Genomic DNA, 27,748 nt, shown 5'->3' on the forward strand with positions numbered 1-27,748 from the left:
TTTTGAAAATTCTTCAAAAGAACTATTCGGCTTTTATAATTATAAAATCAATATCCCTTTTTCTAATCGCAAAATAAAAGGAAGAAATAAAAAAAAATTCTTTTAAAGGATTTGGTATGAAGATAATACTTTTTTTTATTATTATTCTGGCATTTTCACTAAAAAAAAAGAAATCTAATTCATATATTTAAAAAGTAATCAGTAAAAAGCTGAAATTTCAAACAGCTACTTGCAACAGCTTAGTAAAGAATGTTATGAAAAAAAGATTCTTGATCAAAAAATATTCAAATTAATGTTACTGATGAATTAATATTAAAAAATAAAACTGAAACAAAAAAATAATTAATATAGAATTTAAAATCATCTATTCCAAGCAGAATAATTTTGGTCTTCATAAAAACATGTGAATAAAAATCAAAATCTAATGTGTTAAAATATATTTTTTGGTGACCATAATTTGCAAAAAAATTTAAAATATTCTGAATTCTTCTGCTTATAAAAATGTTAGAAATTATTTTTCATTTACATCAATTTAAGTGATTATGAAACAAATTTCAGAAAATCGAACTTTACCCGTCACATTCCTTTTTCAGAGAAATAGCAAAATGATTTTGTCGCGTTCAAAGTATTCGAACAATAAATGATTTGTACCGAAATCTTATGAAGGAGCTTACCTAATAATTTTATGAAGAAACCTACCTAAAAAAAACAACTCAGCAAACGATTTTGTACTTAAAAAGGCTGGAACTTCAATAACGGAAATTGGATGGTACAAAGGGGTGTTCAAATGAAAAGATACGAAACGTCATAACAACGTAACCGTTAACATATTTGTCTATGTCGCTATGGGAGGTGGCAAGACATCTAGGGATACGATTGGAGTCTCCGACGTAGATCAGACGCAGACGCAGGAGAGAGCAGAGGCTCTTACAAAGAGCGCCATCCAATTGACGGTACTTGTTGAATTCCTCGAGCACAGAAGAACCCATTAACTCCAATGTGTACTGTGAGACACTTCGAAAACTACGCAGGTGCATAGAGAACAAAACACCGTGGCTATTCACAGAGGGTGTGGTTCTGCTCCATGATAACGCGCATCCACCCATCTCCAGGGTCACACAAGCGGAACTGGCCAAATTCAAGTGGGAGCGGCTCGATCATCTGCCCTACAGCCCGGACATGTCACCCTGCAATTTTCATGTGTTTGGTCCCCTGAAAAAACATCTAAAAGGGAAGCGCTTCAACTTGGGCGTCGAAATCAAGGACGCTGTGAATGACTTGGTCTCTTCACGGCCACAGGAATTCTGGGAACAAGGAATCCTTCGGCTTATTAATCAATGGGATCGTTGTGCTCAGGCCTAATGTGTATACTTTGAATAAAATCTTCATTTATATCCATAATACCATTTCATACCTTTTTATTTGAACACCCCTTATTCTACAAAACATTTGGAATACAGAGAGCAGTTGAAATTACAACAACAATTAAAAAGAAAGGAAAGAAAGGGGGGGGGAGAAATGCTCGTGATAGAAGTAGTATATATGCAGCTCAATAATTTCAGATTTTTTCTAATAGAAAAAGTTGTGGTTTATTTTTCAAAACAACATCCCCCTCCCTATAATATTTAAACCGTGTACTCGAGAATTTTGGTACAAAGATTAGTATAGATGCAAACTACAAAATCAAATTCGTTCAATTTAGAAGTCGGTAATAATTATTTTCTACAGAATGGTAAAGTGTCTTTTTAAGTGTCAATAATTAATTCACATTAGGTGATTTTATTTTAAGAATAATTTCTTAACTATATATCAGTTTGTCACGTATCTTCGAAAATGCCTACTAACTAGAATAATGTTGTAAAACACTAAAAAACACAAATTCAATAAAAATGCTCTTTTTTCCGGAATAAAGGGATATATCATTGTTATTATACACAGTTAACTCTTATTAAAATTAAACTTCCAGTGGAAAGACTATTTAAAATTACCATAATTTTAATTTATACTTGAGCAATATTTCAAATATGGACATTAAGATGAGTATGATTACTAATTACTTCTTCATTCGCATACACATTATTAATAAAAAGAAAAAATAATAATCATAATTATCTTCCAAAAATGATTCGATTCTTCTAAATCCAAAATTCCGCTACCATAATCATTCGGAAAGGTTCATTTGTATAATTAATACATCCGCCGTTAACAACAACAACAAAGACAGCAATTCTAGAACTCCAAATGAGTTTTCATTGTCTCCAAAACAGCTTTTCGAAATGCTTATTAAAATTCATCTTTCATTTATCTTCCTTTTTCCGCGAGCCAACCGGCAATTAACGGTACTCCATTATCATCAAGCTCCGAGTTCTAAAAAAAAAAAAAAAAAAAAAAAAAAAAATCAGAAAACTAAACTCTAGAATTTGGACCGAAAACATTATTAAGGGTCACGTGATAGAGGTCTCTTGGGATAAAAATGCAATGGCTTATCATTATACTCTGTCCTTTCCCTTTATCCATTTTTTTTAGCACTGAAATTTTCATTTCTAAAAGAAAAAAAAAGCACATCTGAAATATTGATAAAGTCATTTGGGTTAGCTCTGGAAAAAGAGGAGGCCACTTAAAAATCTGCACAAATGAACTCGAGGCTTCCATTACGGGCGTCGGATGTCTCGTTATTATAATAATTCCCCAGATTGAGGCATATTGTCGACCATTTTTCATTTCAAGAGAGGAGGAAAAATCAAATAGAAGGGAGAATAGGTGGCGTAATTCGTTCTTGCATTGTATTTAAAGCTGTCTGAAATCATTTATCGCCCTTTCGTTAAAGAAAATAAAGGGATGTTATAAAATGACAGCAACCAGAACCGGATAATCAACCAGTGTTTCGGAGAATGAAAACAGGATTTTATTAAAAGATAGCGCTTTAGGTTTTTCAGGATTTGTAGAAATAATTAATTAACCCTTATGGATGCAATAAAATATTTTGTTTTATGTCAGAGATAATTATTTAAGGTATCTGACTGAGTTCAGAGAAAAAAAAATATTTTAATGTTTATATTTTATATATATTATATATATATATATATTATATATATATATATTATATATATATATATATATATATATATATGGATAAAAGGATGAATAAAAGTGATATTATTTAAATATATGTATGTATATAGATTTTGAAGAACAAGCATATTTTGAAGTAAATTTTAGTATTTATTAACAAAAACTAGGATCAATCTAAAGAAGAAAAAAAATTAGACTTATTTTTCTTTGTAGCATCACATGTGTAACATATCTTAGAGTGTAACTATTATTTAAGAATTATATTCAAAAATAAAATTTTTGTGTCTAATATCTATTTTGTGTCCATTATCTATGAATTTTGGAATTATTTTCAACAATATTTACATTAAACAATCATAAATCCACTTCTAGAGCATTCAACATCATATCCACTGTTCATTACATTTTGCGTAACATAACGAGCGCTAATTATAAATTCTATTAAAATATCTTATTTATTTTTTGAGATATGACGATACTCGTACAGTAGAATTATGAAAAAAACTCGTTCTTCAAAAAAGGCATTTAAAATTTTTAAAAGCTTATAAATAAGCATCACTTACATGTCAATACGCACTTTTGTCAAGGCGCACTTTAAAAAGTTTTCATCATTAATTACTTGTGAAGTTAAACCTTAAGGGAAAATACAACAAAATTTCATACATTTTAACAAAAAGAAAAAAAAGAAAAGAAAGAAAGAAAAGAAAAAGTGAGCTATACTGAAATCTAACCAACATGGAAAAATAAGCTACCAAATTTTTTTATTGATCCTCAGTAATGAAAAAAAAAACAAGGAAAACGATTAACAACAACGAAAGCGATTTCAACTCAACTCAACAATGAACACATTAACATAAATATGACTAACCTGACCGTTAAAGCGCTTAATTATATACAGTCATCTTTATAATTAGCAGATTAATAATGGAATGATGAAAACGAATTCGATATAGGATATTTTAAATTCAAAGATCATTTACAAAACTTTATTCAATTAATATAATATTTCTTACATAATATTCGAATGAAATAGAAACTTTATATTAATTAATTAAATACCGACCAAAGGAATTTTTTAATGTCTCAATAAACTTCTTGGGCAAAAAACATAGATTAACTTAGGTAGATAAATGTCTAATTTTAAATTTGCACCAGGGGTATATTAGGTCGGACTATACCGTTGTGAACCTAATCAAAAGATGAGGATGATACTAGATCCGAGTTCTTCAATTTTAAATTTCAATGTCACTCCAGCAAGAAAAAATTTGACACTCAAGAGACATAGCGCATCTCAGTTCCGTAGATTGCGAATATATCTCAGAATGCGGTATTGAATTCTCAACCCTCAGTTGACCAAACCGGGACTGCTATATCTCTAAAAGCGACATAGAAATTGTTATAACTATGTCGTTTGTAGCGAGATGAAATTTGACATATATTAAACTATTATAGTATAATATACATATACTATTACAATGTACTACAAATTTCATTGTAATATTAACACATTACACACGCTATAACATGTTTATAAATAATGATTTAAAATATTCCGACACTGGAATTTAATTGTTAATCAGTAACATATGGAACAAATTAGTTTTTGAGTAAAAAATACATTTTTCATAATTATTACAATATATTTTCTTAAAATATGTTAAAAGGATTACACACTTAAAAATGTTAAAGTATTAAGTCTTAGAGTATATTTTCCCCAGACTTTGCACAAATAGATTTCAATTCACTTTAGTTCTTTTTAATAAATAATGGATTAAAAAATATGTTAAAAAAAATCACTTTTCAAAGCTGGTTTTGTTTTTTTCCAGCTATTCAAATCAAAGATAACAGTTCAAAAGAAGACAAAAAAAATTATAATAATACCTTTTCAAAGCGGATAACATCAATTCGTCCAGAGAAATTTGTCGCTGTCATCAAAGAATTTCGGGGGGGGGGAATCATCAAAAGAAGATAATAATGCTCATGATAAACTTGTGGGGGAAAAAATAATTTCAGATTTTTCATTTCGTTTTTTCGACTTTTGCAGAGCACTTTAGCACACCGTTAAAGAACACTGAAAAAGATTAAAATATTTCGGCCCACGTGCGCGGAAAGCTTTCTCTAAAAATAGCTCTCGAATGTCAAGAGGGGTTGACAGGGGAGTGAACGTTTCGCTCAGTGAGCAGCTATAGAGATCTAAGGGTTCTATTACTCCCCCTAGATCCTCATTTTACTTTAAAGGAGGGTGGCAATGTAGGTGCAGTTATATTGCGTATTTAAGACATTGTTGGATGGGGGATGTGTCCATATTGAGATAAATTATTTGTAAGATTCTTAAGCAGTTCAAACATTTTAATTCGAATTTTCCACATGCTCTTTTAATTTTCTATCCGCTTAATGTGGAATTACTGTCTATAATTCGAATTTAATTTGTTTAGTTCGAAGTCGAAGGTCGATCAAAAATAGCAGAGAGATGATACTCTTTATAACTTCATTATGAGGTAAATGAAAATAATAGACGAGTTTCAGGAACAGTTATTTATTATTTTCTAGGAGGTAGATGAAAATAATAGACGAATTTCAGGAACAGTTATTTAATTATTTTCTAGAAGGTAGATGAAAATAATAGACGAATTTCAGGATCAGTTATTTAATTATTTTCTAGGAGGTAGATGAAAATAATAGACGGGTTTCAGGATCAGTTATTTAATTATTTTCTAAGTTCCACATTTCACAAGATAGCACGAATACGAAAATACTCGATATTCATTTAGAATACAATCTAATAATGACCCCCAAGAAGGATCATGGGCAATCAACCTTGATGTTAATAAGGTAACGCCATCTGTTGTATCAAGAAAAAAGGTAGTAGAATTATGTAACCGCTACAAAATTATATTTTTATTTCTATAGCCTGTATTTTGTATTTAAAAGCAATCTTTAATTAATATTTTTAAAGCCCTTATTTCAGTCAAAGGGTTGCATTGCTATACGATATATTCTGTCAGAAAAGCAATGGAAATGCCTGACTTTTAAAAAAATCCATGAAAACATTGCGTGCGAATCATACTGTTTATTTTGATGTTTGTACAAATGTTGCCTTCAAAATCTGTATACAGCTTATTTAAGTTATTTATTTATTGAAATATTTTTATATCGACTGTTTTATCATTTTATTTATAAAAAAAAAACTTTGCATTACTGCTTTTTTGTAGAATTATTTAAAATTATATTAAATTTTAAAAATAAATCCTTACTACCATATTGAGTCTGATAAAATTAACTTATTGTACTCAATTTTCTAACTTCTCGTAATTTGAATTTTCGGATAAATGAAATTTAATTTAAGTTTAATTATATGTTTTCTTTAAATACATAAATTACAGCCTGAGTATTATCAAATTCAGGAATATAGTATATGGAAAGATTCTCTGCAAACTTCATAATATATATAATATTTTTTATCACATTAAGAGCACGAATTTTAATTCAAACAAAAACAGCATTTTGCGGAAAGCATTATGCTTTTATTTAATTTTATAAATTTCAAAGAAAGAAAGTGTTCTACTTGTATTTGGGAATTAATTGTGAATTTTCGCAAGCAAATACAGATTTCTTAAGATGCTTTCAGAGGTATAAAATAAATTTTTAATATAAACGAAAAGTTAGGAAAAATTGCCGAAAAAATTAAAACGAAATGAATGCTTTATTTGCTAGAAATCCTTGCTATGCACAATAGCAATTAGCTAAATGCAATTAGCAATTGCTTTCCTGCGTAGTAAGAATTGCTAACCCCAACCATATATTTCATTATGTCTGCACGCAATGGGCATAATTTAAAAGCAAGAAAGCTGTGTCCAGTATGAATGTAAAAAAAAAAAAAAAAAAAAAAAGACATGGACTTTCAAAAAAATTATACATAGATTATTGAGTCAAACATTAAAGGAGTTTTCTTTGAATTTTAAAGAGAACTGGAATTATATTAATTACAATAATCTTGGTCTGTTTAAGGTATTAGCACGCCATCCAACAATGCCAAAAGAATATTTACGGCAATAAATATATGATGTAAATCAAGTGAGACTATATGGACAAAATCAATTATTAATTAATTAATGGTAAATATTGTAAGTAAATATCAGCCAATTTAATTAAAACACTGAGATAGATATTCTTAGAATATGCTGAAAAACGAGGTATGGTAATTTTCCAACATGATTATGATCAATTACATGCTGAAAAATCAGTCAAGATAATTCTATAGGCAACCAGTTGTTTAGATAAAATTCCTTCATAATATCGTTTGTTCGATCCAAGCGCTGCTATTGGTTCGATGTATGCAGACGATTAACTGCTTCAAAACAATTACATTTTTTTTTCCAGTATGGAAAAGATATTTATTTATTTTTGTCTGAATGAAAATTTTGTTGGTTCTGATGGAAAATAAATTGATTAAATATTTCCTTAATTCTGACAAAAAAAAGGTGTCTTTTTTTAGTCGACAAAAGGTGCAGTCATATCTATATTCCTAGTAATAATAAGTACGAGTAAAAAAAAAAAACTGTTCAAAAATATGGTTTATTAGATTAAAATGTCAGTAATTGTATAAAGATTTTTATTACAGAATAGATATTTTTATTACTGAAGATTTAATTTTTCTGGCTCCAAAACGAATAAACCGGCAACATGGAATTACTTCGTTTCCCATAGCCATGCACCCTCTAGCACCCAGTAATAAAAATTAAATACAAAAAAAAATTAATAAAAAATTGATTCTTTCATTTAAATGATAAAAATTTCATCTTAAAATTTTCTTATTCTTATTAAAATTTCAATTAAAATCTTTTGATTTATATGTCGCTATACCTACCAACAATGCTTCATTCCATCTATATTGTTAGAAATGGTGATTAATGCTTCAGATTTTCATTTATTTTAACTTTAAATTTCCTCTTATATAAATATGGATATAAATTCTCCTACTTGTTCAATTTACGAACATTTTCTAATTTATACTTCCAAACGGAAATGGAAAGCTTCCAATGGAAATGGAAAAAGACGCTCAGTTGGAGAAGTATAAATGTATGGATACTAAGGAAAAGTTTTCCAATATCGCGAAAGCACTCCATCACCGCACGCAAGAACAGAGGAAAGTTTCTTGAAAACAAAGCGGCAACAGATGTTCTTGCTCTCCATCGGATATAATTCTCCTTTACCTTTGCAAACAATCGAAATTGCATTTCCGAGGGATCAGCGCAACAGACGGTCCCCCAACGCAGAATGCCAACTCGGGAAGTTAAGAATTCATATTGCTCCCGGAGCGGACCTCTTCAAAGAGATGAAATTTTGCAGACAACAGGGGGAGGGGGGTCCTTTATCTCCTACAACTATTTGGGTTTAGAAGATTTTGGTGCGTAAAGAGCCTTCTCATATCGATCACATTCATGATGTTGATTTCCAGTTTTTGGTCCTTCATAGCTAGAGTAGGAATAAGCTGTTGAAAGGCACCGAGGCAGTGCAAGATTCAGGGCTCCTTTATTCCCTCCTTGTCAATCAAAATTATATATGTAATGATATTTCTTAATCATATTTAAGTCATAATTAATTTCCTAATTTTTATCTTAATTTAACCCATAGTATCTTCCATCTAAAATGTTCTCTTATTTTCTGATTCATTGGAATCACTGATGTGAAAATTTCGGTCTCTTTCTTGTTTTTTTTTTGCACTTGTAAACTATCGAAGTTTTTACCGCTTTTTATATTTGTATAAATTATCCCTCTTGCGATGGAATAAATCAAAGTTTATATATATATATATCGATTTTAATTTTATATTCTTATAAGCAATTTTAAATAGAATAACAATTGTTTTAACAAAATATTTCACTGCACATTATTTTCAAGATATTTGATTTCAATACAAAAACTACAAATATTGCATGTATTGCGCACAAAAATATACAGTTAAATTTTAAAGTAGTAGCAATATAAGTAAAGTTTACTTATGATTACTTATATTGTACTTTACATATTGTGTAAACTTTACTTATACTGTTAATTGTTATATTGTTTAACTTTTAGAAAATTTTTCAACGTCATAAACTACCAATTAATTACCATTCGCCGGTTTTATATCACGTTATTTTATAATCCTAAAATCAATTGATGCCTTATAATTTAAAAAAATATTGAATATTTTAATTAAATATTATTTAGAGTGTTTTAATTATATTGTATAAACTTTACTACAATTTTTAATGTTTTTGATCTTTTATAGCTAGATTCGGAATAAGCTGTTGAAAGATTGAGAATATGCAAGACTCAGTGTTATTTTTTTTTTCCACTTCGACATAAAAAATTATATATTATATATACACATATATATATATGTGTGCGTGCAGTTAAAGCAGTAACAATATAAGTAAAGTTTACTTATATTGTAAACATTACTTGTATTGTTAATTGTCATATTGTTTATTTTTTTGGAATAATATTCAACAACTTAAAATGCCAATTAATTACCATTTGTCAGTTTTATAATACGTAATTTTATAATATTAAAGCATTCGATGCCTTGTAATTAAAAAAGATGGTGAATATTTTAATTAAATATTATTTAGGCTGTGTTAAAAAAATTGCAGGGGGTATTTTAATTATATTGTATAAATTTTACTATATATTACTTATGCTGTACTTTATTTATATTTACTTATATTGTAAAGAACAATATAAAAAATATATAGTAAAGTTTATACAATGTAATAAAAAAAAAACTATAATTTTTTCACATTAATTATTTATTAAAGTATTCAACATTTTTTTTTTTAATTATAAGGCATCAAATGATTTCAGGATTATAAAATAACGTGATATAAAACTGGTAAATGGTAATTAATTGGGAATGTTTCTAGAATAACATTCCAAAAAAATTGAACAATATTTGAATTTAATTTGAGTAAATTCGAGTGCATAGTTTATATAATTCAATGAAAGCATAAAATTAAATTATTTTAAAAATTATGGCAAAAAAAAAATTGAGAGCTGAAGGACTCCTGAGGAGTCTTTAAAAATTGTACATTTTCTTTATTTAATAATCTGACTTTATCCATAATCCAAATTGTTCTGATTTTTTTTTATTTTAAAATCACTCTATCCGTTTTCACATTTTTCCAATGACTCTTTTACTGAATAAAAATTGTATTATTCCATTTGCGACAATTTTTTTCACAACAATCAAAATATATGTAAATTTGAGGGAAATAAAAAAAATTGGATAAAAAAGAAATCAGTTTTATATTCAGTATCTGCACTCGAATTGCATCATAATAATTTCTAAATCTTAAAGATATACTTCAGAGCATAAGCTTTCAATAGGAAAAAAATAATTTAAATGACGTATGAAATGATATTTTTAAAAACGTATTGATAAGATATTTTTGAATTTATTTTTATTGATGTATAAAATAAAATTTAAGTAATCAATAAATCTCTGAAAAGATTGCAAATTTTAAATTTTTTCACAGTTTCCGGAATCAGTTAATCATAAGCGAAAAAATATTCTAATCACATTAAAACAGAAATGTTCTACTCTTCTATAATAAAATTGGCTTAGTTATGTAGCTTCTTTGATTTCCATTATTTTTAAACCAATCAATGGTTTCCTTAAACAAGCGCCTACCTTTTGGTTAACGAAACTTCCTCAAGTCGACCTCGAGTCAAAATGATCTAAAAAAAAAAAAAAAAAAAAAAAAAAGGAAAACTTCAAAAATTTTGTCAATTTTGACACAAAAAAGCAGATTCTTTTTTAGTTTACTACATTGACTAAGATTATTTTATTACACATGAATATTAAGACCGAATTACTATAAAAAATACAGAATTCATAATTTTTTTCAACAGTTTATTTAATGTCCCAAAATGAAATATAATTAACTCATTACATTATTTAGATTACATTTCTAATTTTAAATATATGACTATTTCTAAGGATTTAAAAATTCACTTTTATATCATGAATAAAGTGGACACTGGCACTCTACGTAATAGAAGAATGGACAAAGTCATAAACATCGATGTTATATTTCTAATTAGCCTAATTAACTGAATTCTGCTGAAGTTTTGTATAAATGCCTTCATGTGAATGAAAAATTAAAAGTCGTGTTATATCTAAATCTAAGTAGACAAAATTATTGAAAACACTATTTGATAAAGGAATGTAATCGTATAGATAGACATCACATATAAATCTATAAATAATAAATTCATAAATATTTAACTTGTTATATTCCTTATATCATAATATTGAAGATTCAGAAAGCTATAATATAAGCAATTAAAATTTATGTAATACTCTATTTTACTTGAAATCCCTAAAAATTCTATTGTAATTTATAAACAAAGTAAGATACTAGAAAGTTCCGAAGTGGTAAAACTGACTAATAATGTTTTGTTAAATAAATACTTGGAAAATTCTATTAATATTATGTTCAAAATATATTCTTTAACTTAAAATTAAACAATACAATAATGTCTATGTAACTAAACAAAACAATTTACATGTAATTTAAAAGCCAAATTTCCTAATTAAATGCATCAATCAAAGAGATTAAGCATACAGCTGTAAAAGCAATTAATTGATAAGGATGAAATACGTTTCGTGATGTATTTGTATTTCATATGTATTATAAAATGAATAAACAAGTCATATTCGAAAGTACAAAATAATAATAATTAAGTGGCAATTAGTATTTCCCTCTAGTTTCGCCAGTGTAACACAAACAAACAAAACAATGAATTTAATGATGTTATTACAAGTGTGCATAACTGAATGAAGCAGCTGCAAGCGTTTGAACAAAAAGAATAAACCAGTCACATTCAAAATAAACAACTTCTCCATGCAATTAGAAGTATGATCGATTATGTGCCAGAATTTTTTTCCCCACATCTATTCCGCTATTGTAACTGAAACAAAGAATTTCCGTTTCATTCGTAATGTTATTGTTATAATCAAATACCTTAAATAGCTTCCATTTTTCTACCATGGAAGCAATTTGTGAATAAAGATAAAATACGCTTTGTAATTTAAAATGAGACACAAACAAACAAACTACATTCAAAACAAAGACAACTTCTTTTTTAAGAAAGAAGTATAATTAATCAACTGGCAGAAATTTTTTTATCACTTCTGTTCTGCGACTAAAACAAAGAGATGATGAAATTAGCGATGTTAACACAACTCCAAAAACATTTTCATTTGATAAAATGCTTTTTAAAGATCTTTACAGGATTATTTTTAAAAGTCCCCCCATTTTAATCTTTATCCTTTTTCTGCTTAGACTTGTCAACTTTCCTAAAGTAACGTCTAAAAGGTTAAAATTAATGACGTTATCGCGACTTTCAGCTTTGAAAAGAGAACTCAAGTCCAGTTTTTCAAAAGAGAAAAATATTTCAGTTAAAAGTTACATTGTTAAAAGTTAGATATCCGGCCGCTGGAAAGAGGAAAAAAAAAAAAAAAAAAAAAACTATAGAGAGCTAGTTCTTCCAATGCACATCTGGAACATTTCCAGACCACATATTTCAAAATAAAAGTTGCCGTTTCATTATTTCTATATTTTTTCCATTCATTCCGAATCGATTTTTACTCAGCTGTTATTTTAAAACATTTTTTTTGTCCAGTAAATGTTTTTGTACTCGTTTTTGACGGAAATAAACTCTAAAAGCTTAACCGAAATTCTTTTTTTATCGAAATGAAAACAAAGTAGTTGTTTATTTTCATTTTTTCAAATTCATTTTTGACAAGAAAAAATGATTAACTTCAGAACGATAAATATAGTTATTTTAAGAGAATAATAAATTTAAAATGTTAATTTTGATCCCTTCGTCTCGTTTTGTTTAATAACTTTAAAAAATACGTGAGAGATTAAATATGTTTTTCAACATTATTTGCTCAAAAAATTTTGCATTAATAAATATTTGCAAGAGTAAATATAAATGTTTGCACATTTTTGAAATAGCATTTAATGCTGTGCTTTATTTAAGACTTAGAAAATATTAAAATCTCACAAAACATGTAGTTAAAAACAAAATAGAGAGATTAAATTTATAATAATGTTTTGTGAGATCTATTTTAATTTTTGAAGCAGAAACGCATTATATTTTAATAATCTTAGATTTTTATAGTATACACCTCAAAATATTACGCGAAAGCAAAATAGAAAATTTTGATTTGGTTTAGAAATTTATACTGTTTTCCAAAAATCCGTAGTTTAACAACTTCCGTATATTTTTAATGCATCCTTGCTTAGATTATTAATATTTGAATTCGATTAATTAGGTTGGCTCATTTTTTAAACACTTAAATTTGTATTATGGCAAAGAATAAGGGAAAAAGTTTTGCAAATTTAATTTTAACAAAAATAGAAAAGAATTCTGTCAATAGGATTGCTCACATAACTATTTAAATTTATTTAACAAAATAAATTTCCATTTTGGTTCACATTTTAAACTCTCAGATTTGTATTTTGACAAAGATTAAGGGAAATTACTTACACATTTAATGAAATTTAACAAAAATATATGAGAATTTTGTCAATAGAATAACTCACATAATTATTTAAAAACATTATTTAACAAAATTAATTTAATAGCCTATTTTATAAGTCGTCTTTCTCTGAATGACAAATATTTTTATTTTCGAACCGATTTTACATTTGATTATACTTTTTTTGTATGGATCAGATTTATTTTTGCTAAACGATCGATATCGTCTAATTAGACAAAAACAAACAACAATGGAATGGAAGACAATGGAAAATAGAGATAAGATAAAATTTGAAGAAAAAAAAAATGTATTTAAATAAAACGAATAATTGTTTTTTTTTTAGATCTGATTATTTGGTTTCGTCTACTTACTAGATCCTATTAATTTTCTAGTTTGAAATAAACTTTTTTTTTTTTGACATAAACAATATTTATATTTGTTAAAAGGCAATAGCGTTTCATTGTGCAAAAATTATACTGTAACAGAGGATCGATAAATGAAAAAGCTGAAAACAGAAAAAAAAAGGCGCTTAAATATATGGAATGTTGCGAATCAGAATAAATCAGGCAGCAATTTTTGTAAACATGAACTTGGTTATTGGAAAGGAACAACAAACTTCTTCAAAATCAGAGTGATTTCAAAAGAATTTTAACTGCTTTAGACTCGATAGCAATACCTATTAAAACTCATGCGTTTAATGTTCATAAAACAAGACCTCCATTCACTTGGTGTTTTACTTACTGTTAGTCAACGGATTCTAAAATCCTTCTCGCTTTTGCGCATGCGTTAGGATGGGTTTAATTCGTCAAAACAGGAGTGTAGGGAAAGATAAAAAGAGATGTTTACATTTAGCGATAAAGTGAATTCCGGTAATGCGCACTTCCATCCGCGTCTTACCCCATTTTGAGATAGAATCGTCGAAAAGTGATCGTCTAAGGATATTGAAACTAACACGATTCTTATTGTCGAAACCTATTGAAAAATTAATGCAGTTATATAATTACAGTTCAGAGATTTTATTATATAATTTTCATAAAACCCAGAAAATATCATCTATCCAGAAATTTGAATGCTTTTAACACCAAGTTTTAAAAAAATTAATAATAACTTCGATCAAAAGAACAGAGGCTCCAAAGTAACCATGGAATAATCCTATTATCTATTGAAAAATAGAGCTGGATATATATTTTTTTATAATTTTATCTACAATGGAAGGGTTGCTTAATACTTAAAATTGATTTATTTAATGAAAAAATAGTTAGAAAAATGTTTAAATATGGTTAACTACTCACGAGTTAACTCGTGTTTTCGTGACTCACTTTCATTCTCAATTACGAAAACAATCATGAAGCCATCGAATTACTAGGCATAATGTGTTAAGCGATAACGAGTTGTTTATTTATCTTTTCAGGCGAATAAATTCAATAGGGGAAAAAAGTCTAAGGCCATTCTTCGTTTTCCAATCAGTCTGCAATACATAATCATGCAATTTTACTTGATTATTTGTTATTGATATGATTCTTTCCCCAACCTAACTACAATCAATGTAACATTCTGCAGAAAAAAAAATCAAAATTAATGAAACATCAGGAAATTGTTTTAGGAAAAGACAAGCTGACAGAAACCAGAAAAAAAAATAGCCGATTTACTACAATCAGCACAATTTCCGGCTGATGAGCTTCTGCTAAAGTAGATGATAAAGAATGTCATGAAAAGGCAACTGACTGAAACAATAGCCAGGAAAATATCAGGATTATCCGCCATTTTTTGTGCAATGGCTTCGAAAAGACGGATGCAGCAACATGATAACACCAGTGCTGGGGGACAAATTCTCTTTTGGGAAGATGTAAGAAGCTTAAGGCACTTAGGATTTGGGGGGAGTAGGAGTCAATGGACCATTTAGGCTGAAACATCTCGAAATTGAATCCTGTATTCTTGGATTGTGAATTACTGAGCATATTCATTTACGAAAAGCAGCAAAAAGAATCATTTATATATTAATTAGTCTAAAATTTCAAATATTTTTATTAAATAAATTTTTTTTTTATTTCTCTTTCGGCTATTTTTTAATACCAATTTTCCACTTCATCAAATACCTGAATTACACGAAAAATCAAGATCTTTCTTTAGTTGCATTTTCTCATGTTATCTTTATACTTGCACTATTAAATTCAAGATAATGAAAAATTCTAAAAAAAAAACTTTCCTTTCTTATGCATCTATACATTTTGAGTTTTCATTTCTTTCAAAACAAATCATAAAATTTGCACTAAATATTGCATTTTGAGCTGATTCTAATAAAAGGCTTATTTCTGCACTGCATTCAAAATCCATATCACTCTTCAAATGAATTAATATACAAAATGAATAAAAAAAAAAAAAAAAACGGAATTTAACAAAATGAAAAATTCCGATACATTAAATATCTCCTAAAATCATTGTTTAATAACTTTTTTATGAAAATACCCCATATACATTCCATAAAATTTGAAAATCACAAACAGGCAGTAACTGATTTCAAAACTAGCCACACTATTATTTTAAATAAGCTCGATGTTAGCACAAAGAAACTCATTTGAGACTGATTTCTTTATAATGTCAGTCTCAAAAGAGTTTCTTCTCTCAACATTGTATTCTCTTCTTGCAATTTAACATAATTGTTATGACAAACTATCGTATATAAATAAAAGAATTAACTCCGTTTAAAATATTTTTGTTTAGCTTAAGCAAAAAAAAGTATGTATTATTTGTATATATTTAAATATTAATTATCGAGCGTTTAGCATTCAAGTATTAAATGCTTTTATTACATACTCAGGCATTAATTGCCGCTGCTATATAAAAAGATTATAGATGGTAAAGATGGTATAGTTACAATTATTATATTATATATTCACATTTTTATTATTGCAGTTAATCGTGCAGTAGATTACAGCTTAACATGTAATTAATTATCAAATATCACAGCTTAACATGCAGTTATTAACCATAAGAGTTAACCGTCCATAGGAAACCACTGTAATAGTAACTCGCCAATAGCTGATTTCTAAATTGTTAGGGATAGGTTTATACTTCCAATTGAAAAAAAAAATGTATTTAAATGTCTATAGAAATATATTTTATATTGTTTGAATCAATAAATACTACTAAATATATTACTAAAATATACCAAAATCTGAATTTTAATACAGCCTTTTCCGGGAAACATCAGTTCATATTTAGTTAAATATTCTAGATAATAAAATAAAAAAGAAATCCACTCTTCAAACAGAATTGTGAAACTTTGAATATCATTATTTTAGATGACTTTAAAACATTTCAACAGCTATCTTAAAAAAGATCTTCCAAACAACAGAATAAATCCGTTTCCCCAAAGAAATAGCTGTGTGGTTTAAACATGAAGTTTCAACTAGTTTTTTAGAACCTTCTTTGGTTTTAATACTATAGTGTGCTCAGGAAATTTTAATAAATATGACCGAGAGAATGTATAAAAAATTTATATTTCTTAAATTTTTAGCAATATATTTATTGACTAAAACAGAACACAATTCTTTGCATCGTCTAAAGCACTTTTCCCAACTCTAACTATACACTAACAATTAGAAATTAACAACTAGTTTATAATTAGAACGGAACTCTATCCACTGCCAATGAAACAGATATTAAATTCCATTTTGAAGAAAGCAGGTATTAAACGTCAATCCAGGTATCAAATGTCAGAGAAGTTAAGCGTTACTATTAACCACTTAATTGTTTAATTTTCTTTACTATCTGATAAGATGACACCTTCTATTTTGGGAATATTTTCTTATTTTGATTCAAATGGAAATCCATTGAATACTTGACTTATCTATGTATGAAGTAATTTTAATATTGGATTATAATCATTACGATTCGTTTATTTTTTGCTTACATTTATCAAAATCATTAAATCGATGCCGGTATGGCACTCGGGCAAAACAGTTAAGCGGTTAAACATCCAAACATTAAACACCATTATTAAACACGTTGATGTTAAGCGATTTCTTTAAAGCAACGTTTTCTAACCTGTATTTAGAAGATACTGATAAAACTCACTGGTGTTAAACACCAGTACTAAACAAAAATTGTTAAATGCCGCTACTAAACATGAAGGTGGTTTACCGCTGCTCTCAACGGGAAAGTGTTAAATACCACTATTCTCAGATGTTAAACATCCCTACTAAACAGTTGTTAAACACAACTACTAAGCTACTACTTCTTAACTGTACTATGTATTTAGGAGGTGTTGACAAACTACGCTGGTGTTAAACACAACTACTAGGCACGCAGGTATTAAAAATCACTGTTAGCAATCGAGGTATTAACTATAACAATTAAACGCACAATATAAAATGCTTAGAATTCATTACTATTTTGTAAAATTGCATTTAATAACTTCTCTGGACAAATTTTTGCCCTTAGGATGGTTCTTGCCGGAAGAAATTTTAAGCGCAAAAACCTTTCATTCTTACAAAATAATCATTTGTGGTAAAACAAAAATGATGCCATAAGAAAATTTCTTCATAAGTTTAGCATTACAATGCAATTAGCATAAAAAGAATATACATTTTGTATCCGCTGTTTCTTTATCTTGCGCTTAGTAGAATCAACACCATTATAATCATATATATAATGATTATTATTATTATTATAATCATAGATTAATATCATGATTGTATAAATCGTTATGCAATTCCATCACACATTTATTATTAAATAGATCTCAACACAAAGGATCGGTCCGCTATCATAGAAGAAAAAAATATCAACTTCATCCAGAGGGGGTAAAAATGAGAAGAAAAAAAAAAGAATGTTGAGCACTTATCGATTAGAGAAGAAAAACATGAGGATCTCCTTTAAGTGAAGATAACGGTTTATTGTTTCTCGGACAAAGGAAAAGTTCCTAAGGGTTATCCTTCTTCAAAGGAACCTTCAGGGGACGTCCCATAAATCTCAATGAACAAACTGGGGTATGTATTCTTGGCTCCGAGGGAATGGATATGTATTCTTCAACATATTAAAATAGAAGCTACCTTGAAGAAATATATTTTCAGAAAAGCCATATTTCTTTTAATTGCAGTTTTTATTTTAGATAACGCATTACTTTTTTTAGATAAAAATTCATATTTACGAAAAAAAAAAAATAGATACAGAGCTGCTATATGTAAACAGAAATTTTATAGTCTGTATTTGGCAATAAAGATGGGATAAAATTCAATCATTTGCCCCCACCTTATGGAAATAAGATTTCAGAAAATGCCAAGGGTTTTATAATGATGAAAAGCAAACTATCGCGATGGAACCACGAGCGGCAGAATACAGGCTGTAAGAAACGCGGCACTTCAGCATACGACTAACTGATGTTTTCAACTAATCCCATTTAAGAAAATGAGAATGGATGTTTTTAAATCAAGATTCGCTATTTCATTAAACATGTTCAATTTTTGCATTATTAAATATTAAATTTTTAATGCTTATTGTAAATCAATTAAAATTAAGTTGATTTTTGGAAGTTTTTCGTGGTAACTTCCCAAAATATCATTACACAAAAATGAATTTCAACATGTTTCAAAATTTAACAAATTGTTTTTTGAAGGTATGCGATTAAGTACGGTATATATAAATAATATATATAAATTCTAAATGATATAAATGAAATTAAATGTTATCAATATCCCCGTTAAACCAGCTAGTCATCAAAGGCGAATAGTTTTTTGAATAAGTACCAGAGTAGCAATGCATAGAAATAATTTTAAAATAAAAAACAGAAAAATGGAAAAGAGCACTACTACGAAAATTTGAAAACTGCAGAAACTAACTTCAGCTAATATACAGAAAGAAATACTGATTATAAAAAGATAAAATCTTAGCAAATAATATCGTACAATAATAATTAAAATAATTAATAACCTTGGTACCAAATTTCATATAGATGTGCATTTCAGATACTAAATCTGTGTTCGAAATTTCATTCATTCAGCTCTTTTTAATTGGTAGTTATCCTATTAATGAATAGACCAATAGACTTCACAATAAATTTCGTTCAAAATTTGATAGAAGTTTTCAAATATGCCGTAAAGGATAAATACCAAATTTCCTCCGTTCTAGCTCAAAATGTTTTTGAGTTATCTTTTTTATTGATAAACAAACAGACATAATACCCAGAATGTGCTTTTCAATAGGAGGAACGTCTGAAACTTGGTCCAACTCTCAAGTTCTAATTTTTTGACAATTACAATATTGTCTATTTATATACTTCGAATATAAGAAAGGGTAAAGCAATAGCAGTATTTTAAATTCGATTTTTCTCGTGTAATTACACAATATGGTGTATTTTCCATATTAAAAAGAATGAATATGGATTTTCTGTTTCATTCTATTTATAGATATGATGCAAAATTCTTATAACTCTTATCTGAACGTCCTTTGAGGCAAAAGCACTTGGATTCATGCACGGAAAAAAAAAGTTTAATTCAAAAGTCATAATTAATAGAAAGAAAATAATAAAGTTACTTGAAAATCATTCAAAACTTTTAATGATGATAACTTCAAAATGTCCACTAATGTAGAAAATGACATCATTCCTTAAAATTCCTAAGAGAGCTCTGCATTTCATCCACTTAATCTACACTGTGACAGATTTTACACTCGAACTTCAGTAGAACGAGGAACTTTCCTCCCCCTCAGAGATAATGAAAAAAAATCTTCAAGCAGTCTCTTATGTTGTATCTAATTTAGTAGTCATTAACACGGCGTTAAGACGCGTGACAACAATTTTTTTAACCCTGGAAACTTACTGAAACAGATGTAGTTAATTATTTACAATTTCGCTCAATAATTAATTTCAATGGAAAAAGAGACACTGTTGTTCTTTTATTTTAAGAAGAATGAAAAATTCACTGTCATTAAGCTTTTCTGGAGTTACTTTTGAAAGAAAGATAACTAATTAACGTTCTACATGTTTTCTGGTTTATGGTAAAAGAATCGATCGGTAGCTTTTCTGGAAAAAAAAATGCAGAATTGGGCTGAAGAAAGTGTTATCTGTCTTTGTTAAAATTTATTAAGTGGTTTTAAATGATCAAATAACTTAAGATGTAGATAAATTTCTTTGAATGTAATCGCATTTTATTAGTAATCTATTCTTTTTTTTTAAATAACGAATATTTTTTTGTCAAATGGATATGAAAATGCACAACAGTGTATTAATCATGTCATATGAGCACAGATAAAATATTAAAAAATGAGGTGAAAATCCAATTTAAGAATTTAAGTATTAAAGTACTAATCATATTCTAAAACTCTCACCAAAAAGCAAAATAATTCAGTATTGTTATTTGAATTATAATATCAAAAACATGCAAGAAATGGGTTTAAGAAATTTAAATAGAAAATTAATTTTAGCCATTTTCAAGCCATGGCACCCCCCCCCAACAACAACTGACAAAATACTACAAAATTCAATTTATTATTATATTCCAATTGCGATATTACAAGATTCAACTCCCATTAACCATTTAAAAGCAAATATGTGCTTGATTCGAGGCATCATCTAATTACATAATTTTTGATATTCAAACCTCGTATAAAATAATAAAGATGTGTATCTAAGTACGATGGTGCTTTACAGAGCTATACAAATATACTGTGCGACGAAAATGTGTACCCTTGCGCGTTGTTTTAAAAATTTTAGTTAGACTATTAACATTTTTAAAAAAAAATAAGCGTAATTTTAGCTTTAACCGTGATATATTCCAAAACATATTAGTGTTCCAAAATGATTTTTATATAGCTTTAAAGTTCAATAAATCATTTTTTAACGCCACTAATTTAATAGTCATGAAAATTTTCCTAAATTTTCACAATTAAATTTTTATTTCTTAAATTTTAAATTTTTTATATATTACTGTTGTAGTGAAATTCAAACGTTTTCATTATTTCATCAAATATTTAATCGAGTGGCAATTACATCTCAATATTGAAAACTAAGGAAGGAAGATTCTACAAATTACCTATACAGATTTAAAAGTGAAATCATATTATCCCAAAAGATAATGTGCAATCATCATAGTTTTTAATAGCAATGTGATGTCATCGGACTGGATTCCATTATGGAGGTTATATTGCAGCATTGAAAACACGTAATCGACTCTCCATGGCCGAATGGTCATAGCACTGATCTCATAATCAAGAGATTGTAAGTTCGAATCCCGCTAGAGACAATGCGATTCACAGTTTGTGTAAATATTTAATTCCTTGATTTTGTGTTTCCCTTTATTTCATATTCCAGAAGATTCTGGACATTTCTTTAGTTTACTGGACAAGTATTCTGGACTTTTCTTACTGTCTCCAGAAAAGTATTCTGGAACTTTCCCTGCTAGTATAATAGCAGAAGATCTGTCAGTCACTGTGTTCTGAGTTCAGAGTTGAGTTAATAAATCGGTTTAGCTCTACTTCTTTTGTGTGTCATTGCTTTCCACACTAGAGTATCTACGTGACAATATGAACAACAAATAGCAGTAAGATTATAAAAATAATATTACCCTAAAGTCTCCCACCATTTGATGCTTAAAAATATTGTGTTCAAATTAACATGAAAAGAAAATTATACATAAGAGATTTAATTGAAATTAAATACGAACAACATTCCTATCAAATCAAATTAAAACAATCGCCAAATGCAGTTAGAACATAAATTTCGATTAGCATAGAATATAAATAATAGTTTATGGCATTGCTTTGCTCATGAAATATGAATAGTCTAAAATTCATCAATAGTAATTATAAATTAATAGTAAAAATTTAAGCTGTGAAATATTTTTTATTATTTAAAATTCAATTATTTTTTGCAATAACTTATAACACTAAATCCGATTGCAGTAAATGATAAATTTAACATTTTAAAATATTACAGAAAGGATATTTAAAAACCACAGTATGGAGAGAAGTCTATACAATTTATAATTAATTCGGTATTAAATTAGCAATATTCTGTTAAAATTAAATTATTTAAATGCTAATTTATAAATATCGGCTGATAACATGCATGTAAAATTGTTTTCTGATAAAAGTTATGTTTGTAAAAAATATTAATCTGTAGATGCAATTTGTAAAATATTTTAATAACATCGCAACATAGAATGAACTGCCTAAATGGTGGTACATTTCTATAAAAACTAACATATAAAATTTCGAAACAAAACAAAACAAAACACAAAAAACTGTCAGACGATATTTGCGACTTTCCCGTTCTTCATTGTGAGATACAGAAATATACCACTTATTTTACAAATAATTATATTTAAGATTATTCCCAAAAACAATTTTGAAAAAAATTTGTCATTTATCGACAAATCTTTTATATACATTTAAATGGCATTTTTAATGTCGAGTAATTTGTATTCATTTGCTTCGAAAAACGTCTGTTATAAATATTAAAATGTTCAACAAAATTTTTATAAAACTCATTGAATGACATTTCTAATTTCATCATTAATTTATATTGTTAAATTATATTATTAGCAATCAATTTATATTATTAAAATAACAAATATTTTGGATAAAAGCAAGATATCTTATTTTTAAAAATTCTCAGAAATTAGTAAAAATTCCTATTTTGGAATTAAAATATATAGAACAATTAATAACTCAGAAAAAGAACAAAATTCTATGGATCAACTGCCACCAATTTTCAAACAAAGAAAATACATACATTTATTTATTACATATTCCAGTGTTTCACATATTAATATGGGATAAAAAATAAAGGCATTCAGAATTTTGAAGGCATAATAAATTACGTTTCTATATCTTCAAAATATACTTTAGAAAGAATTTATAAAAATAGAAAGTTCAACGTTTATAACAAAAGCAAACGAAGAATATTCAAAAACAAAGATTTCTTACCTTATATTTTGGGGAAAAACAATTTTTTGAAAATCTAATTAAAACTCCAAAACAAGTTTTAAGAAGACTAGTTCAAGAACCACATGTCAGACAATCATGTATTTTCCCAAGAAGTAACGATAATTCTTGGAAATTTGGTATCAGAAAATAACTTTTTTAAACATTTTTATAAATGAGCACGCTATTTCCAAATTAAAACACAACTGACAGAACTCACAAGGTTCATTATTTTTTTGCGAACGTTAAAGCACCTTTTACCGGGAAACGAACGTAAACAGCTTATTAATAAAACTAATTAGTTTCAGAATGCTCGTTCAGTAAGAAAAGGTCAATTTTCCAGCAAGTTATTAGCCGAAGCTTCAAGTTTAATGCATATTCTTTTTGTTTGTTTTGCAAATAGGATTGTTATTCCCACAGCTGTTCTTTGCATAAACTTTTAGGCTGAGAAATACACAAAATAAGCAGAATTATTTTTCTACACTGGAAGAGCAAATACAGTTGTAGAAATTCTTCCAAACTTTCCTCAATAGCAGGAAATATTGAAGAATGTCTAGCAGGGATTTTTTCCTTGAACTGAAACAGAATATTTAAAGGATGTAACCACCGATTCAGAACAAAAAGAAAATAATAAACGAAAAATATAAAGTTGTATAAAATTGTCAATTGAAAACTGAAAAATCTTACTTCAAAATTTGATAATATTACGCACTTGTAAACACCTAATATTCGAATTATTTGCAGCATCTAATGAAAGTACTGCGTGTATTTTCGTATTTTAGCAATAAATTTCATAGACAACAAACTTAAAGGAAAACAAATGAATATGAAAATTTTATAATAAAAGTCGAATGTATCTATGCTAAAAATTGATCAAAAATAATTTTTTAATAATTTATTAAAAAGATCTTTATTTCGTTTATTAAAGTTTTCAGTTTCGATTTCGTAGATTAGCCCGCGTTTTAGAGCAACATGAGGGCTATTTAAGTGCTTATTAATAAATATTGAACAATGAGGAGATGGCAAAGATATCCGAAACAGCAATCCATACTCCAAACATCTGCGCCACACCTTGAAAATGAAAATAAATTCCCGCTGTATTGTATAGAATAGATAAGGAGCTTATAAATGTATAATAATTAAATTCTGTTAAAAATTCATAAATAATAAAGTCACTGTCTATGTTTCTGATATTATTCAAATTGAGTTAAATCATTAAACAACAATCACTAACTACAAATTATCTGATCTATACTAATATACGATACATTGAAAAATTAGAAAAGTGGAAGGTCTAACGTAGGTGTTGCGTAGTGGAACACACTAAAAATATATTAAACCTTTTTTATAATTATTTATTATATATATTATTTTTTTAAATATATTATACTATTCAAATACTCTTATTTTTTATAGAGTTGTCTTTAAAGGATTTTTGGTGCTTTTCCGTCTAATACAATATTTTTTTTACAAAAATACACTGCGGGAATAAACTTTAATGCGCATTCTTTTCCAATCACATTCACCATTTTGGAAAATATGCAAAGTTAAAATGCTTATATCATGATAAAATTAATTTATTTTTAGATACTAATGAGAAATAAAACTTAGAATATTGCCAGATGTTCATAAATAAATCACAAAAATATTTCAAAAATATCAGCAAACGATTTTCTTTTATAAGTAGATGTTTATAAATAAATCATAAAAATATTTCAAAAATATCAGCAAACGATTTTCTTTTATAAGTAGATGTTTATAAATAAATCATAAAAATATTTCAAAAATATCAGCAAACGATTTTCTTTTATAAGTAGATGTTTATAAATAAATCATAAAAATATTTCAAAAATATCAGCAAACGATTTTTTTTTATAAGTAGATGTTTATAAATAAATCATAAAAATATTTCAAAAATATCAGCAAACGATTTTCTTTTATAAGTAGATGTTTATAAATAAATCATAAAAATATTTCAAAAATATCAGTAAACCGATTTCTAGTAGATGTGTATTTTAAATGAAGTATGTCCTATATTTTATGAGTAGAAGTATGTAATTTTTTGGTAGATTTTTTTTTTATTTGTAAGGTTGATTTCCAGCTGCAGTGAATTAATTTTGAATCTGAATGGAATTTCGTAATTCGTGGTCAAACGACACCTGGGCTGGAACTAAAACGTTCGTATCTCAGAAACGGGAAGATATTTGACTCGGAAGTTCTCACTGCCAATAAATGTGAGCATTTTAGTCAGGTGTGTGTATTTTAGCAAAATCTCACAATATTCATTTTAAGAAATTTTTACACAACGAAAGTTTTCATTATAGTTTTAACAGAATATACATTCAGAAATGTATAATCTGTATACTCTTTTTAATCACAGAATAATTGAAAAAAAAATGATTACTATTACCATTCTTTATTTATCCCTCGTTTCCAAAGCATTCTTACGAGTTCATTAGATAATACTGAAATTATATAAGAAATTTGCGGGGGAGTAAAGAAAAAAGAACTGTCTTTCATAGAGGACAGTTCTTTTTACCTAACGCAACATTATGAGATTGGCCCGATTCCCAAGAGTGAAACAGAACAATATATCAGGCGGAGAAATTCTCATATTTCACAGCTCCACGAGCAAAACAACACATCACCCGCATAAAGAGCAAAGCAAACAAAAGAGAGAAAGGGGCTGGGGAACCTTCCCCACATCTTCCATCCAACTAGCTTCCTGCACAATATGGTCGCCCCATCTGCTTCATTGTCTACAATGGTACTTTGATCGTTAACAATGGCTCCACTATTTTTATCATTTTTTCTCTCTCTTATTTCCAGATAGAAGATGGCATCTTCTGTACTGAAGAAAGAAGGAGGATAAAAAAGAGGTGAAAAAATAATCCACAGCGAGCAGAACATTAAAGACAGGAAGACCACGTGAGTTGTGGTCATTGGGGCAGAGTCAATCGTTCTTGTCATTAAGGCCGCTAAGAATGCTCATTGTTGACTGCTGGAAGGTCATGCGGGAATTAGGTCTAGGGTCGCCCGAGACTGCTGATTACGAAGCACTGGTAGATGGTAAAAAAAGGAAAAGACCGAGGTTTTGGAAGCCGAGCATCATGGGCGGTTGATAAGGGGTTATAGACGTCAATCTTCGCTTTTGTACAGACGTGCTTTTAGTTTTTGCGGGTTTATTTCTTCCTTGGTGAGGTTGGCAGACTTCCAACTAGAAATTACTCGCGGGATACTAGTTTCTGTTTTGTTTTCTACATTGGTTTTTGTAAAGTGTCAAGACGCTCAGATCAACTCCGCATTCTGGTAGATTGTTCAGCATTAGAAAAAAGTGCAGACTTGCCACTGATTTAAAGTATATATCTTGGATAATCTCGATTTTTTTTCTGATAAGTGCACAGCTCATATTACAAAAGACAAAAAAAAAAAAATGTCTGTATTTATTTTTAAGAAGTATTATAATAAAAAGATAATTTAAGTAAATGAATTAGATGAAAACGTATCTCTCAAACTTTTTTTGATTCATATAGAATTTAGAGTAGACGCTTTAGTGTTTAGCGTAAATGTCTTAAGATTCTGGGTAAACTGATACATAAATAGCACTTTTTCTTCTTCTTATTTTTATTTCCCAAACTTTTATAATTTATTTAAGGTTTAGAATAGACGCCTTAGTGTTCAACGTAAACTTTAGGATTCTGGATAAACTGATAGATCTTTTTAATATTTGACTCATACTTCCCTGATTTTTCGTTAAAATTCATAATTCTATATTTCACTAGTAATGATTTTTTTTTTTATTTGCAACCATATTTTTTCGAATATCTATAGGCGTTAACAAGGGCTTCGTCTTCCAGAGTGCTCCCAATTTAAGTAGAGTTGTTAAAGATCATAGAAGTTCTTAAATATCATGTTAATTAAATAATCATTAATATGTTGATATTCTAGAGTCAATAAAAGAGAGAAAGTAAAAATAGTTTGTTAATGTCAGAAATTTAGTAGCTTTTTTTCTGTATACTTACAAGATTCTTTCACAGAAAAAAAAATATCAATACATAAAAGGCCATTAATATGTTGATATACTCCTTAGAAGCAGCAATAAATACGCTAAAGCTAGTACAATTCGTACATTTCGTAAATAAAGCCTTATGTACATTCGTACATAAAGCTAGAAAGACTTCAATAAAATGTAAAGCTAGGAAGACTTCAATAAAATGT

At 27.9% G+C, this 27,748-nt stretch overlaps 1 protein-coding gene across 5 annotated transcripts in view; it reads right to left on the minus strand.

Moving 5' to 3' along the window:
• Positions 1-27,748, minus strand: part of LOC129972712 (LHFPL tetraspan subfamily member 2 protein-like) — a 159,734-nt gene that overhangs the window by 35,682 nt on the left and 96,304 nt on the right. The window contains exons 1-2 of one of the 5 annotated variants that reach the window (XM_056086949.1): positions 23,534-23,987; positions 10,748-10,794 (exon numbers count right to left, since the gene is read on the minus strand). The exons of 2 other annotated variants lie outside the window; for them this stretch is intronic. The gene's annotated coding sequence lies outside the window, so the exon portion shown is untranslated. Of the gene's footprint in view, positions 1-10,747; positions 10,795-23,533; positions 23,988-27,748 lie in introns of those variants that run through there. 2 more of the 5 variants (XM_056086945.1, XM_056086948.1) reach the window with 2 other exon arrangements.

This window comes from Argiope bruennichi, chromosome 6 (assembly GCF_947563725.1).
Source record: "Argiope bruennichi chromosome 6, qqArgBrue1.1, whole genome shotgun sequence".
In the NCBI taxonomy this organism is placed as follows: domain Eukaryota; kingdom Metazoa; phylum Arthropoda; class Arachnida; order Araneae; family Araneidae; genus Argiope; species Argiope bruennichi.